General features: G+C 40.3%; 1 protein-coding gene across 2 annotated transcripts in view; it reads right to left on the reverse strand.

Moving 5' to 3' along the window:
• Positions 1–17,226, reverse strand: part of LOC121334284 (transmembrane protein 263-like) — a 202,259-nt gene that overhangs the window by 108,494 nt on the left and 76,539 nt on the right. The gene's annotated exons all lie outside the window — the stretch shown is intronic.

The raw sequence follows: 17,226 nt of genomic DNA on the forward strand, positions 1-17,226 counted from the left end.
GGATGTGATGTCTCAAAGAGTTTCACCTGAAAGCATGGCTCCCCAGAATAAAGAGTTCTAACTGCCCAGCTGCCTCTCCTCTGCCTTAGCTGAACACAAAAGAGATTTAACAAATTGCACTGTGGAGCCCTGGGTGTAATCAGAGAACAGTTTGGATTGGAAGGGACCTTTGAAGACCATCTAGGTTATCCCTGCTGTCATGAGTATGGACACCTTTCACCGGATCAGGTTACTGAAACCTCTGTGTAACCTGACTCTGAACACTTCCAAGGATTAACTTTTCTAGGCAACCTGTTCCAGTGCCTCACCATCCTTTGAGTAAAGAATTTCTGCCTAAAATCTAATCTAAGCCTACCCTCTTGGGGTCTTGTCATGGGCTTGGTAAAATGTCTTTCTACTCCTTTCTTACAAGAACCTTTAATTATACGGAAAGGCTGTAGTGACAGCTCCTCAGTGCCTTCCCCACGCTGAACAACTCCAACTCTTCAGTCTGCCTTCACAGCAGAGGTGCTCCAGCCCTGATCAACCTTTGTGGCCAACCTCTGGACTTGTTCCAACAGGTCCATCCTTCCTGTTCCGAAGACTCAAGCTGGCTGCAACACTCATGAGAGCAGAATTGAGAGGGAGAACCACCTCCCCTGACCTGCTGACCATGATTTTTTTAGGCAGACTGGGATTTGACTGACTTTCTGGGCTGTAAGCACATGTTGCTAGATCATCTCTTATTTTTTTATCTCCCAGTATCCCCAGGTCCTTCTCAGCTGAGTTGCTCTAAATCCATTCATCACCCATAATCTCGCTTCACTATGCAGTGCTTGCATTCCAGCCAGGAATTTCTAACGGTTTTGAGTGGAAAAAAAAATACAAGGTAGCACAGTGTGATGAAGAGATTTAAAGAGGTGGCAAACAAATCATTCTGGTCCTCTTGAAACGGAATAGAAATACCCTTTTTATTCCATCCACCATGCTGCTCTATTTCAGGCTATTTTAAAGAGTTCTGTGGTATTCTATTGGTACTATTTTCCATATGGCCTATGGAAAAAAAGTCACCTTAATACTCTAAATCCAACTGTATATGCGCTAGCTGCAAAAGAAAATTTTAAGCGCTATGTTTTAAAACCTGTAACATCCCTACAATAGTTGTTAAACATATAAGAATGAACTTTTACTCCAGATACCCAGATATGTAGGCACTTTCCAAGATTAGAGGTAAATACATGTGTGCTGGCAACATTCTTTTTCCAATAAAAGTGCTTTTTTGTGGCCCTTGTAATTCTGGAAATCACCCAATGCAGGCAAGGCTCTTATTTGGAAAAGATGTGTAAAACTCAAGCTTATGATCTGTAGCCCCAACCTTACAGAGCTGTAACCACTTCGACAAATACTTGCTCCTCTGAAGAATCACATGCACTTCATTACTACTCTCTACACGCCATATAATGCATATAATGAATTTTCCATATAATGAATTTGATGATAAAGGGGAAAAAAAATAAAAAGATTCTAAACCATAGGAATAGTGAGAGAAGCAGAAAACCAAAAAGATTGGAGAAATGTAAAAGGTACTTTCCAAGGGATTTATGGATTGCACAAAAACGCACACGTCTGGGAGGCACTATGCAACCAGGCATTTAGATTACAGGATGCACAAAAATATTCACATAAAGAAAAAGCAACAAGGCTGTGCATGCAGTGCAAATGCTGCTATTATCTGAATTTTGAGCATAAAAATATGTGAAGGACAATATTCTCAGGCTTTTTTTCACATTGCATGCTCAGATGGTAGAAAGGAATGCTAGAAAGAAAACTCCATATATAACACCAAGATCCAGAGGGCTTGTCTTCTATTGAACTATAAGGACTACAAATCAAGAGTATTTGTCTTCATGTTTTTTTCTGAGCTGGACACCTTTTCTTACCAAGGTCATACAATAAATCAGGTAAAAGGTCTTCAAGGAGTCATACTGGAAGCCAGTCTTCACTGGAAGATGCAAAATCACTTCTTGTCACATGGAAGCACTTGCATGATAAATTTTAGCTTCTTACTGAAAGTGCTATTTTACTGATGTAACACAGCTCTGAAAAACCCTACGCGCTGTCTTCAGACATTTTATTCTCCCTCTTGTGCTCAGAGAAGCCCCCTTAAAATTTCTCAAACGTATTTACCTTTGAGGAAAAGCAAGCCCAAAAATTTCATGCCTAGGCTGACAAGGAAAGCAAAATTAAGTGACTGAAAGCAGGTTATTAAACTGGGAATACTGAGGTAACTGTAGATCCTGGAAGCAGAAATGTGCGCCATTCTCACAGGCAGCAATCTACCTCAGTTCCACCCGGCTGAGGTTTGCTATGCACCACAAATTTCACTATGGTAAAGGATTCAGTGGCTGTTATGGGTAACATAGATGTTAAACATGAAAGTACAAGTACTAAAACAACATATTCTGCTGTACATTTAAACATAAGCATTATAAAGTGAACTTATTCCAGATTTGCTACGCACTTCCTTTCTATTATTTCGGAACAGAGTTTTGACTTCACAGAGGAAGGCTGAAATATGAAATTGGATTGTGGGTTGGAATCACGAAGACAAGTTCAATATGATGGAAAAGCACTCATCTAGCTTTCCTTGTGAAGTCTGAAATGAGACAGGCTAATTATATGTGGGAAATGTGTCCTATCCCTGAAGACAATGACTTTTAAGGGGTTTATCAGAAAGAACATGTCAGAAACAGATTTTCCAGCAACCGCACTGTAACTACATTGAAATGAACATGTGTAAAAATGTGCACGTGTTTCTTATCTAAAGCATCACCAAAAAGCCAGCATCTGTCCAAAAGTAATTGTCCACTGACATATGATTTGAAGAGCACATAAACATGACATAAAACAAACCGTTCTCCTCCTACTCCTAATATATAGGTTTATAAATGGGCTGGTCACTTCTTAGAAAGAAAAAAAAGAAAATGGCCAATTTCTAGAGTCTACTTTCAGAACACCTCCAGCTTGTGCAATCCTAATGAAGATTCACTATTTGGCATGGAAAACAAGAGATGGGCAATGCACTGGATTGTTTTTCTGAGTGTTTCAGGTACACACAGTCCCAAACTCCAACTGTCACATAATCCTTGCCATCAGTTGAAAGGGACAGGCAGAGTTGTACTTCTGCAGTTTTCGAAAATAACAAGTCCCTTGGAAATTCCTGGCTAAATGTCTGTTTAACCAGGGTCAAACTTCTCACTCTAAGTTTCAGGCTATCTTTACAGCTGCCACAGCTAGATGCCAAAAGCTGAACTCCAAGCTGTATATTTGGACACCAGAAATTACCAACTCCTCATAGACACAGAACAGAGCCCACTAAAACCAATATGAGAAACAGATGCCTAGTGCTCCTGAAAATAGCGGGTATAATGTTAGTGGACCAACAATAACTTAAACCCAGCTATCAGAGGAGGAATAAGGTTGCTTTGCTCTTTGTGGAAAACAGTCAAAAGGCACAGTGAAATCAGCACAGATTTATGTGAAAAATGCATGTTATAACTTAAAAATAGCATTACTGCTGCATAAAATGACTACTGCCAATAAAAGCCTCATTTTTCTGAATAGCAGTGTATTAGTCAGCCTCTGATACCTAACAAAGAGAAGACTGGACAAGCTGCAAGAAAGACCAACTGTGATGGATACGGAAGAGATGCTAACAAAACGGTTTGAGACTTTATACTTACTGTGTCAGTGCTTTAATTCCACCTGCTTTCAAAGACTCTCCTATCATTTGTCTTGCATACAATTATATCTCAGAAGGTGGGTGCATTTCCTCTACCTTTCATCAACTGCTCTGGCTAGGGATTTATGTAGGTCTATCAAGGACCAAACAAAATGAATTGCTATAAATGGCAGCTATACTCAAGTGATTAAAAAAAGAAAAAAAGTCACTAATTCAAGATTCAGAGAGGTATAAGGACAAAATTTCTCTAACAATTTCAGGATTGCACAAATCACAAAAGGAGAGATTTTTAAAGGAAAGTAAAAAGAGTCAGGTACTGAAATACTATCAGAAGTCAATACAGGTGGGAAGCCAGCATCTTTAGTGTCTCCAGAGAATTTAAGCCTTGAGGGAACAGCAAACTCTGCTTTCCTTCGATGCATTGAATACAGCTACTGGAGCCCATCTATTGCTTCGCATTCGGTTCCATGCAGTGTATCGCAAGTTATTTTGCAGGGCAGGATGATCATTAGGAACAGGCATTGTTATTAACTAACATCAGCAAATACCTGCAGGAATGGCAAACTATTGTGAAATAATGGAGGTGAAGCCCTTTAAAAAAAAAACTTGGTATTTGCATATCTTTATTAATAGTAAAACAAATTAATGAGCAAAAACTGGTGCAGCAAGGAACTTCTCAGAGGCTCTCAGGGGATTAATTAAGATAGAATTATTTTAAATAAAACTTGAACTTTTGTTTAAAAGGACACATGAAATGTAATCCAGGGCAAGGGAAATTCCCTGTTTAAAGAAATGGCTGTTTCTCATACCAATGATGAGTTTTCTACACTTGTTTTGTAAACACAAAATTACAATGATTCCAAAAGACATGGAAGGCCTGAGTCATAGTTTTTCCATCTGTTGCTTATTGCCATATAATGAAGGAACATGTCAACCTAAGACAGTACCCTGCATCATTCAGCAAAATATGAAGTTCACCTAGGAAGTGGTAACAATAATTTTGCCATCCAACAATGGTTTGCCTAAATCTGCCTCTCATAAGGTTCACGTTTACCTCAGATCAGAGACCATCTTTGCTGAACATTACTGGACAAATGGTTTATGCTACCAGCAATAAAATTTTGAAACTGGGGTGAATCAGGACATGACAGAAATATTAAAGACTTAATCTAAATACCCATCTTGGAAAGGTTTTTACTTGAGGAACATCCCCAAAGATCCTAAATAAAATATGTTCTCTTGCCATCAAGTGTTGTGCAAACTGTCTAATTAGGAGATGCTCTCAGCTGCCAGACACAGGCTGCTTCACAACCCAGCATTTCTGCCAAATCACTGTAAAAAAGATATGTCCCAATCTTTGTAAAATGCCCACTGCAGTTTCCCTTGTTGAAATGTTAGACATTTTTTTCCACAAACCCACCTAGGCAGTATTTGAGTTTATCTTCTAATTAATTCACATGGCAATGTCATTAATTAAAGGCAGATTCATCCCTGCTTATTACAAGACCCCAAATTTCCACTCCCTTCACGCGATTTAATTAATACTGGAGTTGGTTGAAGCTCCTGCCTCTTCTATCCTACAAAGAGTGATGTTACTTTCGCCATGAACTGCTTTAGCAGCCAACTAGGACACGTTCACTGGCATTTCATAGTATGGGGAGCTGAAGGAGGGAGAGCTCTCAAGTCAAAGAGATCTCTCACAGTTTAGTGTGGAAGCCAAGCTGGAAGAAGCATAAAGAAAGAGATTATGCTCTTTGGTGGCACATAACCGTCTTGCATGAAATTTACAACTGGTTTCCCATAATGCCTCCCCTTTTATAGCATAATTATCACAGAGTAATTTACAATCAGCCTCACCAGTTGCATTAACAGTCTCCTGCAAGTTTATAAAAAGAAGATTGTAGCAAGAAATGTCAATTAAAAACACATTAAAACAGATGCACTGTGAGAGACATCAAGGTTCCAGTCCCAGCTTGCAGGAGGAACAGGTGGCACGTGCAGCCTCCACAACTTGCTCAGCACCCTTCAGGGCTGAGCAAAGAGAGAACCCAAAGGACTCCAGAGGGAACTTCTTACTGGGTTGAAAGGTGATCTCTAGTATGCAAAAAGAACAGAGGAGTATAATCAAAAGAAGATAGTAAATTGTTTTGAAGATTCAAAAAAAGCAGTAGACATCTCAGCTATTAGACACTGCAAGAGTAATACAAATTTCTCTGTTTAGGTACAGCAACTTCCTAATTATGTGAAGGTTGGGATCAGAAATTTCCTTCTGAGCTCAGAAAGTATACTAGCAGCTACACATATCCTCCAGGTTACTGTAAATGTCAACAAAAAATCCACCATTACTGTGTTAATTTGCACAAAATTAATTCATGTAAATATAACTAACGCAGGATTGGGACTGTGAGTCAGAGAATCAGGCTAACCTTCTTTCACTCTGCCTGATTAAAGCAGAGATCTGAAGAAAGCAAAACACAGGTAGCAAATTGTTTGTAGCAACAGTTAACCTCAAGTGGATGTTATCCTCAGAGCAGGGAAGCAAAAGAGGAGTGGAGAAAGGGCTTGTGCTGACAGTGCTGATGGTCCATTAACTACAGCAGTTCTGCTGCCCAAATGATCAAACTCAGGTTTAGCAGCAGTACATCTTCTCTCTCTACAAGGAAGGAACAGAAGGGGCTTGATCCAGCTTATCAGTTTTGAGCTTTTAGTCCAACTGACAAGAATCTACTCATTAACAGAGACCCAAGATCTGAAAGAATTCATATTACTGACTTACCATATCACCCAAACATAACCTCCAGATTCCCTAATTGCTCTTGTGTTTCTCTTCACATCACTCGAGCAAGGGAATCAAGGATATTAAGACCACTTTCACTCACTTGATTAGAAGAATACAAACTACACTAGCTGAAAGCCTTTAAAAGCCCTATAGGCTTATGAAAAAAGGTGAGGTCATTATGCTCTGGTATTCTTCTCAGCTGCCCTCAGTGGGTATCAGTCATCATTACAGCACTTGGAATCATAATGGACTCCAACAGTTTAATAATGATTGCAACACCCTTCCTAATGAGGTTGGTGCTGCCCTCTGATGTGAATATTCATAAAACTGGGCTGGTAATGGGTTCTGTCTTGATTAGCAGACTGTGGTTCTGTATCATGTTTGAGAGACATCTTTTGATGCAAAAAAAAAAAAAAAAATCAAATTAAATTCTTGTTTCAAGCTGAGTAAATGAATTTGACTTTAGGTGATCAAGAGGGGAAAAACTTCTAATTAGAGACGCAAGCAATCATCTTGTTCAGTGTTCTTTCAGAGAAGGGCTATAGGGACACAGAATCCTAATAAACCTCCCCTCAATCACATTTTAGATAAATGTTAAGGATTAAAATTAAGTGTAATTAAAGTTTGTTAATCTGATATGGTTTCCACTGATAGTCCTTCATTTTTTTTTCTTTGCCCTGTTATCCTTTGCTTAGTCCTGAGTCCTTCTCCTCTATTACCACCAGTATCATCTCATCCACTAAGGCAGAAATCCCAAGCAGCAGTTTGCCTATCAGACCCCAGCTGTAATTAAATCAATGGTTTGGCACTCGCTCACACCACACTGCCCCCACACTGCATATGGCAGTCACTGTTGCATCTGCTTTGAACACAGGGGTTTTCAGTTTCCATCACTGCAGAATCAGAAGTATGTTCCAAGTAATTAACACACCAACACTTCTGTTTCCTTTTTTTGGAGGCAGAGGTGAGCACCTAGTCCTCTCTGCAGTTGTTGACAATTTCACCTCATCACTAGAAAAGTATATGAAATTAGCCTCCAAATACTAGGATTTAAGCTTCTGACCATTAAGTTAATAGAAAGACTTCCATTTTTCCCTACATCCAGAATGAGGCCATTACACCCTCTGGGATGCCCTTGAAGCCAGCCGACCCATGGAGCTGGAATTCATGGGATTGCCCTTACAAGTAAGGAGTTTCCTGTCAAATAAAACAAAAATCGCAGCTATCCTGCTGTTAATCTAGCCGGGCGGAAAGAGACTGATTTGAGCTAAGCTGCTGCTCGCTTTTGCAAAGAAAAGAAACCAAACATTTATCCCTCTCTGTTCACACAAGATGCTCATTGCACAACAGGAAAAAGAAGAGGAAGACAGGCTCTTTGTTCACCAGTAAGAACTGGACTAGACTGGAGGAATAATAATGATAACAATATTAATATTAATAATAACAATAATGGTTTTGCACTCCAACATCAGAGTCACAGCAGAAAGAAGTCTGCAGCAGGGAAGGAATTTCTAACCAAATCCCTCTAATGGGCAAGAGGAGAAACAAAAGGAAGAACTGGAAGTGACTCTGAACGAAGGAAGGTCTTTCATTCACAGTACAAAACCTGAAACTGATGCCTAGTGTCTCTAAACCGCTAATAAGGTGTTAATTTGAGCTATCTATCCCATTGCAGCTTCATGTAGTGCTGATCTGAATAAAGGGGACAAGACCGCCAAAACACAGAGCAAACAACTTCTAAGAGCCAGGTTTTTCCCTGCTCTCCTCCATTTATAACCAGCCAGAATTAACTTGGGCAAAACATGCCTTCCCATCTCTGCCTGGATGCTCCAGAGCAATAACGAATTCGTCCCGGCACTGAGGGGGCCGCCCTCGCTGCCCGATTCCCGTGCTCAGCGCACGCTCGGGCGCTGCGGGCAGCGCTGCGGGGGGCGCGCACGCAGGGGCGGCGCGCCGGAGCTGCCGTGCCGCTGCCCGGCCCTCCTGCCGCAGCCCTGCCACCGGCCCCGGCAGCTCCGTGCCCTGCCCGCACACCACCGGGGGCCAGCGAGCACATGGCTTATCTCAAAGGCTAATTATCGGTGCAGACTGAAAAGCCTGCAGCCGAGAGCAGCGTGGGGCAGCACTCTGCAGGGTTGCTGTTTAGGGGAAACGGTGGCAAAATAGGATGGGTTAAGGATGGATGACAGATTTTCCTGCCGGGCTTCCAGTGCACCGCAAGGTGTTAGGAAAAGCAGGGCTATGTTCTGGTCTGGGTTCTGCTGACATCTGGCTTGTTGTGAACAACACCCTAGGAAACATGAAATGGCTTTTACAAAAACAGAAACAACATCAAAATCCTCCTACCATTCTTTCCAGGTTTTGCAGAAAATGGTGCAGCAGGAATTAACTATACTTCCTTCTCTTTTGTCTGCAGTAAACACTGCATGCTGCACTGAGTTGCACAGACCAGAACAGCTCAGAATAGATTCCATCCATACCTTTTTTCTTCTTTGCAATGAAAAGACACCAAATAAGTGAGCTAGCAACTCAATTTTAACCACACGTGTTTAATTCACTATAAGAACAGCAACATAAGCAGCCATATTTGAAAAACTAACCAAGATGTTCTGGGTTTTGTTTTTAAATCTAGGCAAATTTAGAGCTAACTCTCAGCTCAAATTAAGAAGATAGTTAGGCTGACCCAAGGTGAAATCAACCCAGCATGCCAATGCCCCTCTGTGCTTGTCAAACAACCACCTCAACATGCTTGGGCTGGCTTAGGACATGCCTGTTCTGCACTGGACCTTGTCTGTGGCACTGCCTGCTCTCCAGTAGCAATAGGTACTGAATCTTGTCCTAGATGCCACTGATCCCATACTTGCTCCTCCATCTGCAAAAGCTCTAGGTTTCATCATCTAGAAGAGTGTGGATCAGGCCAGGAGTCAAAGAACTCATTTGAGTTTGGAAAAAAACAGACTGTCCTTTCCCTTTTCAGACAAATGACAAGTTGAATACTATCTTATCAGCAACACTGTGCCCCAAACTGTGGTGAAAACCATCAGTTTTCTTTCAATTGTGTTAGTTACCCTTCTGTATGTGAAAATGCTAATAACTGCTTTATTCCTGTCTAGCAACTATGACAATAAGAAATTCTCCAATGACGGAACAAAAGCCTGATTGTGGCAAGACCTATAAAGGAATGAGAAGTCACAAAAGCAAGGAGAACTACATTATAAGAGATGGCCTTAGTGAGACAAACACTAATGAAACTATTAAAATGAAAATGTGAGGAAAGGATGACATATCTGAAAGTCAAGCAAAATATTCCTTAATTCTGGAAATTAATTGTAGTATTAATGAAGACAAAAAGGGCCATATGCTGTTACATGAAAAGGGCCATGTGCTGTTACATGACAACCACATGGCTGAGGACATCCCAAGGCTTTTTAAAGAGGAGAGCATTTGTATTGACATAATGAATTAACATTTGTATGTATTGCCTTCTACAGCCTCGAAGCAACCAACATTTGCTTTGCAACTCAGTATGTCACCAATTCTGTGTACTTCCCACTAACCTGCCTTTTTGCACTCGTGTGCAAAACAGGCTGTGACAGGCATTTAGAAACTCCATTCAACACAGCCAGATATCAGACTAGAGGAGTACAGCAGCAGGAGATTGCTCACCCCATCTTCAAGGTTAGGGGGACGCATGTAACTGGACACAGAAGGGGAAAGCAGAAGAATACCCTCTAGCTGAGTATCTGCCTACCTATAATTTTGTAAAACGCATTACGCTCATTAAAAAGAGACCATAAATGTTAGTATGACTTGACAAATAAGCTGCTAATTCCATTGTACAGCTTATTCTAAGTGCGCCCCACAGTAAGTTGGAGCAACCTGAGCATGACGTAAATCAGCAGGCTGGCAGCGCTCTCCAACAGGCTGCTTCCCAGTCGGGGGCTGGAAATGCTACAGTGAGAGAGCTCTGCAGGACACAGCACAGATCTGCTCAGGCCATCTGAGGGGACATCTTTGAGCAGCCACTTTGAGAGTAAGACGTCCAGAGCTGCTGCAGGCCAAAGGAGGTTTGCACCTGCCACATTAACAATACACCGCTGCTGCTGCTTCAATGACCTTTGGAAGTGCTCCCATGCTCGGGTCTATTCAGTGCTTCATTTGTTTCTCCTGAGCAGTACAAACAGACCAAACATGGGGCAAGGACTGGCACTTCAACACAAGGCATTAAGTAGGATTATGTAACATTTGTAGCTGTAGATTTCAATTTTGCAATAAAGGTGTCAATAAAAAAATCGAGGAGGAGTTTAAGCACTGTCATTAAAGCACTCCGAATTACGTATCACCTGTGTCCCTAAGAGCCTGTTTGACTTGAGAGTTCACAGTATCTTTTTAATAATTCCAGCACTTCCCACAATTGCACGAAATAGCATAGGCATAGAAGTATTCTATATTTTAAAAAAGGGAAACTGATACTGGAATGCATAGGCACAGTGAGATACAAAGCACTGGCTGAAAAGGACAAGGGGTAGGACTCAGCAGACTGCTTTCCACAGCAATCATTGTCAGATGATTACAAGCAGATTCTGAAAAGCACATACAGGAATTAACTAGCCTAAAGGAAACATCAGTTATGTCCTAAAGCAAGAACCTTGGATTTTTATTTTTAAGTGAGAATGATTGACAAATGGATCAGATCAAAACCCACCTTGCCCAGTATCTCTCTTGCTTTGTAAGACCTGGGCACAAATGAAGGGACAAACAAGGCAAGTTTATAGTGAATGATACTTCTTCTGTATGCTCTCCTAGTTTCTAGGTATTTCCAGGTAAGGCATTTGAACTAAGCTACAGCTGGTAACCTTGTGTTTAATAGGTCCTGATATATTTTTCTTTCTCAAATTCTTCTTTTCACTTTTCAGATCTATGTGAATTTCTGCATCAAAATAACCCATAGCACTAAGATCCCAGTCTGCAGATGCTATGAAGAAAAATAAACATTGCCTTTCATTTGTTCAAGAACTTCATTAACCATCTCCAGTTCTTGTATGAGGAGACATAGTGAACAACTGTTCTGTTTTGATATCTACAATATAAGAACCCTGCATCCCAGATTTCCTCCACGTAGTTTCTTTTCCACAATATAGAGACTCAGTCTACTTGAATACAGAAACTGTGGCAAATCTTGAATTATATTTGCCACTTCACATCTTTCCCAGTCCTTTTTTCTTTTTTTCCCTGAGATGGAGGGACTGATGATAGAAGGGACAAAGGAACACAAGCCACACAAAAAACTGGAGATGAGGATGCTCCATGAATTTATTCAGTGCTATAATTATGTTTTGAGTTTTATTCTGTGTTCCTCTCCTAACAGTCACTAACATTCCTAACACGAAGTTTGGCTTTTGAAGCCTATTTGGTAGTGATTTTGAATTCTATTTATATTCATAAAAAACTGAATGCCCCGTCTCAAATCTTATTACAATGCTCTGAGTCTCAGCAAACCTCTTTCTGCCCCATTCTTCCTAAGGTCAGTTTGGATGGTCATTAAGTCCAGTCAGGATTCTCTTCATTTCACCAGTGAGTCTAACTTATTAACTTATATTCAAAGGTAATACCTAAGAGCAATATATTAGTATTTATCCTTTTTCTACCTCAAAAAATCTTGTCCTAAATTTCCTTGGGAGAAAAGGGGAGGGAGACTGGATTAATCTGCTGCTTATATTCTCCTCAAAGCTTGACAGATGTTCTAGATGCAACTAGAAGAGTGTCAGAATAATGGTAGTTCTGTCACAGCTAGACATAAGTAAGCACTTCCATAAATTACACAGGCTACTAGTGGCCTTTGAAGACACATCCAAAAATGAAGGAATGCCTCTGCTCCAAAGCCACCAACACTGTTCAGCCTGTGTACCAAGTCCTGCTTACGTGTATCTCATGTTGCATAGTCAGGACACCTCAGGCTCTTTCTTCTAAAACCACAGCACTTTTAAAGCAGGTCTTCATAAGTAGTTCCTAGTTTTAAGCAGCAGAGCTACTAGAGAGCTCCACTCAGGTGTTCAGTGGTCACTATTCTCACTACTGAATAGCAAGGGTCAGGGGAAAGTGACCTCTAAGGCTTACAGGGAGATAAGCAGGGTCCGAAAGGCAGCAGAAAGGGCCTTCTAAGGCCCAGTCATCGTGACTTGGCATTGCCTAGCTCAGGCTTCTACCCGCCAAGGAGGTCTTGCAGGCCCTGGGCCTGCTACACACTGCCAGCAGCTGACACTGCCAGTGCACCTGACACTTCATGGTTTCCCAGCTACCCAGTTACCTCCACAGAGCTCCAGTAGAAGCAATATTGTGAAGTGTTTGAACTCATCTAGTTTTTCCTCCCTATCAGTCTCAGGTTGAGACTGAGACAACACACGTGCCATTAAGCATCCCTTGCTATGTCACCTACTTCGCTTACTTTGCTGCTAGAAAGAATAAGAATTTTTCATCTTCCTTCAAAACACAGAACAGGTGCTTTGAACTCTCACATTACCAAGCCTTTGACTTTTACCTATGGAAAACTTGACTGTTTAGAGGTCTAGCCACTTTTTTATAGTTTCTTTCATAGATCTCTAGGCTTGTAGAGACAGACCTGAAATCTTGTGAAGCACTCTTGTCACAAGATTAGCATTAATATTCCTACAACAAAGAAAGATTATTAAACTAGGTGCAGAAGACTGTTGTGGACACACCTAAGCATAATTCCAGAATTTCTTACTATAAAAATACAGCTAAATATTCTCACAGAGAAACTTTAGGAAAGACAAGTATTCCTCCCTCCTTCCCTTACCCTACTATTCAGCAGGTAAGAAGGTAAGGTAAGGGAATAGTAAGGTAAGAACGTCTGCAGGTTCAAAGCAGCATCTCATGAACTGAAGTACTCTGAGAGGAACATTGTACAACATGCTACATCCTGACAGGCACCTGTGATTAAAGATGACTGATCAAAATATTTCATGGTAGATTCTTGATTGCCTCACACTTGGTCTCTAACACAGGAGACAAATGAAATCAATACTGCAGTATATAGTTCCAACTCAGTAAGGCAGAATAGTCACATTCTACTTGCTTACATGAATATAAATTAATATAATCAATAAATGAGTATAAATTGAAACATATTTTTCCAGAAGCATCAGGCATAGACATCTACTGCCTATCTACTCACAAGGAGATATTACGATTAAAAAAATCCATTAGTAAAGTGAGAATATTATGTTTATACTTTTACTGGTAATAGATGTATTTCTTCTACTTTATTCCTTCACTTCCTCTCACTTTTGGCTTCTCCTTCTAGTAGCTAGGAATTTCAGAAGAATCAGCAAGTTTAATCACTGAATAGGCCATTAGTTGGTTAATATAAATCCCTTTTTTCAGTGTCTTTCAGTGTCAGAAAATGGTCTTGCTCTACTAGGGACCAACCTGCAGAGAAGAGTGTAAAATACTCAACCAAGAAGATACCCCATACACATTAGAAATAGATAATTACATGGCAAAATACTCTCATATTTAAAATGCAGTTAGGGAGAGATGCATTGACTTACTTTGAATGTGTGTATTGCTTTGAACGTTGGCTAAATGGTACAATTTCCCAAGCACACTACCCATTACCAACAAATCCAAAATATTTCAAGCAGACACGATACACCATCATGTATTTCAGCCACTCTACCTTTTTTTTTTGCATCCATAATGTAATGGAAAAGATATCTGTGCTAAGATTTTGACCTGTCATAGCAAGCTGGATGCCTTGTTCAGTAACAATTACCATGCACTTCTCCCAGCAACAATAAATCAGTCTCTTGTTTTGTCACTATTCATGGCATCCTACAGCTTTTTCATAGTTTAAGAAGACTATCCCAGTTTTTAGACACATGGAAATGAAACCTGTCTTTTGCAAAATCCAGTAAGTCATGTGGTAAACTGGAATGCAGTTGTTACTGCCAGGAGCAGCTGGGCCACAAGCACAAGAACAGTTTCTTCACTGAAGTCTCAGAATACTCACAGGGTGTCAGTAACAGCCAGCATACACAAGGTGACAAACACACACCTTTCTGAAGAGTTAGGGCCTTTGCTATCAAATTCCATGGCCTGGAATTTTGTGCAGCATCTCTGGACAGGAGAGGTCCTGGGAAAGGTTTGGGTCCAGAGTCTCTCAGGGAGGGCTAGGACTTTCAAAATTAAATTTATTTGAATCAAGGAGCTAGTCTGTATAACTTGATTTGGATGGAAATCTACGTGTTGAAATTAAATGGAAGCATGCCTAACTTAGAGAATTAAATTCTTGCACTGCAGAGCAAATGCATACAAAGCCTGTCTGTGTAGGGCATGTTTGCTACAGGAAACCAACCACAACCGTTTCTAAGTTAATTAATGTTTGGTGTTAACAGATGCTTCATAACTGAGCTGCCATTTCCAAAATTCCTGTTCTTGTGCTGTTGAGTCATTTGAACAAAGCGGACGAGGCTACAGCTCAGCAATGGATTCACTACAGGACAATCACAGTCCTGTAGCTGTTCGCCATTTCCAAAATTCCTGTTCTTGTGCTGTTGAGTCATTTGAACAAAGCGGACGAGGCTACAGCTCAGCAATGGATTCACTGACAATCACAGTCCTGTAGCTGTTTGTCAGCTTTCATACACTGCACTTATGGGATATCAAACTTCTGGGGGTTCTTGAGACAAAGACTTACTCCTAATGCTGAAAACAGTGGTTAGTTGTTTCTTTACATGACTTTACATGACCCATGACTACACCTGTGCAATACTCTGAGGGACTTCAGGCTGTAAGCTTAGAAATTAAGAAATTAATCAAAAATCCAGTTAACTGTTTTTTCCTGTTTTCTCTAAGATGTTTCTCTGAGCAAAGGTCTTAATTTCCTTTTAGCACAGCCTGAAAAATGACAGTAGAGAGAAATATGTATGACCCTTTTTATTCTGTTCAAGTTCTGAATAAAGCTTTGGATCCTTTTCTTTACTACAGATTTTCAAAGCTGTGAAGATTTTATTGTTTGATTTGGTGTGTGTGTTTTGTTTTGTTTTTTTTTAAATTATGCTACCTATGAAGGGGATAAAGAGAAAAAACAAATCATATCTGCAGATAGGCAGTTAGCCAAGCAAAATGGTGAGCAAGAAAATCCAGTGGGGTCCTCTTCCTCACCCCACTTGATTTAATAAAATCCAGACTACACCCAGTCAAGGATAATCATGGGGGCAGGAGGGGACACTGAAGTGCAAAGCATATTAATTTTTTGTCTTTGCTAGGACAGGTTGTTGGGAAAAGGCAGATTAGGAGTGCTACCCAATGTAGGGTGACTCACAAGCTCATTGTTCCAATTCCCCAAGAATAAACAAACTTTTCTCTGGTGAAATCAGAGTACAGAGAAAATTTACATGACTGATGAATAGGTAACACAAGAATATTCTACTCATTTCTCTTCTAAATAGGCAACTAAACCAAGATAACTTATCTATTCTTTTTGTGCAACTTACATTATAAAAAATAATTGAAGGTTCCCAATTTTTAAGTAACATAAAATATGACTATTAAAACATATTCCAGTCAATAAGTTACTCAAAAATTATTCTAATAGTCATTATTGCTGAACTTGAATATTGTGATTCGTCACCTTAATTCTGAAGACTTTCTCTGTTCGCTGACTAGGCTTTGTAACCACTCCACTGAAAATACACAAAAGGCTTTCTGTAACTGCTTCCTTCAATTACACTTCAGAACGATGAAAATACTTCCAATCAGTCTTGAATTATGAAATCCAGGACAGACTTTCCAGAATAAAAATGCTGGCTTTACCATCTGCACAGTGGCTTTGATTTCCCTGGTTATGAAGGGCTACATTTTAACACCTTCTTACAGGAAAGTAAAACCTGGAGCAAAACTCAGAAGAGGTTCCTAATACAAGCAATGGCAGCTCCAGAGGAGCTCCCAGCATTAAATTACCCAGAGCTCACTTGCTGCCTCGGCTGTCACCAGTATTCTCTGACTGCAGTCAACTCAAGTGAGCTGAAGATGACAAGGGCAACAGAAATACTGGTTTTTAATTTTTGAAAGTAAATCCAAACATCTTGTACAAGAAATTGCCCAATAAATCATGACACAGAAGCTAGGTATCTTTGTTTCAATAGACTGGCTGAAATATCCCATCTCCACCTTGAGCAGGAAGGGACAGCAATCATCTAATCTTTGTGCTTTGCAAGGCCACTGGCTCTGCTTAAGGAGAACTCCCAGTGGAGAACTACAGAAGTTCCATGGTACACATCCACCTTAAAAGACTGACCACCTTAAAACAAACCCAAATTCTTTCTCTTTTAAAATACTGTTGAGGAAAAGCTATAGCTCACAAGAATGCTATAGCTCACAAAAGCAAATTTCAGTGACAAGTAAATACCATATAATGAGGAAGAAAGGGAAGAGAGAAAACAAAGTTCTTGGCAGTAAGAAAAAGGAAGAGAGCCTACATAGGAGGTAGGGCAATTCCACTGGGAATATGAAATGGAAAGGGCATTTTAAGGAAAGAAAGATGAGAAACACATGTGAAGGGAGAGAAAGTGTAAAGCAGAACAAAGGCTGCATTTAGGTGAGAACAGAACTGTGTAGGTGATTTCTTTTAGATGCCAGGACACCAGATACCAGCTAAGTAGATCACTACTGTTTTTCTAAGTGTCTCAGGTTTCTAACATCA

Source organism: Onychostruthus taczanowskii, unplaced genomic scaffold, assembly GCF_017590055.1.
Source record: "Onychostruthus taczanowskii isolate IOZ18803 unplaced genomic scaffold, ASM1759005v1 scaffold1, whole genome shotgun sequence".
Classification (NCBI taxonomy): domain Eukaryota; kingdom Metazoa; phylum Chordata; class Aves; order Passeriformes; family Passeridae; genus Onychostruthus; species Onychostruthus taczanowskii.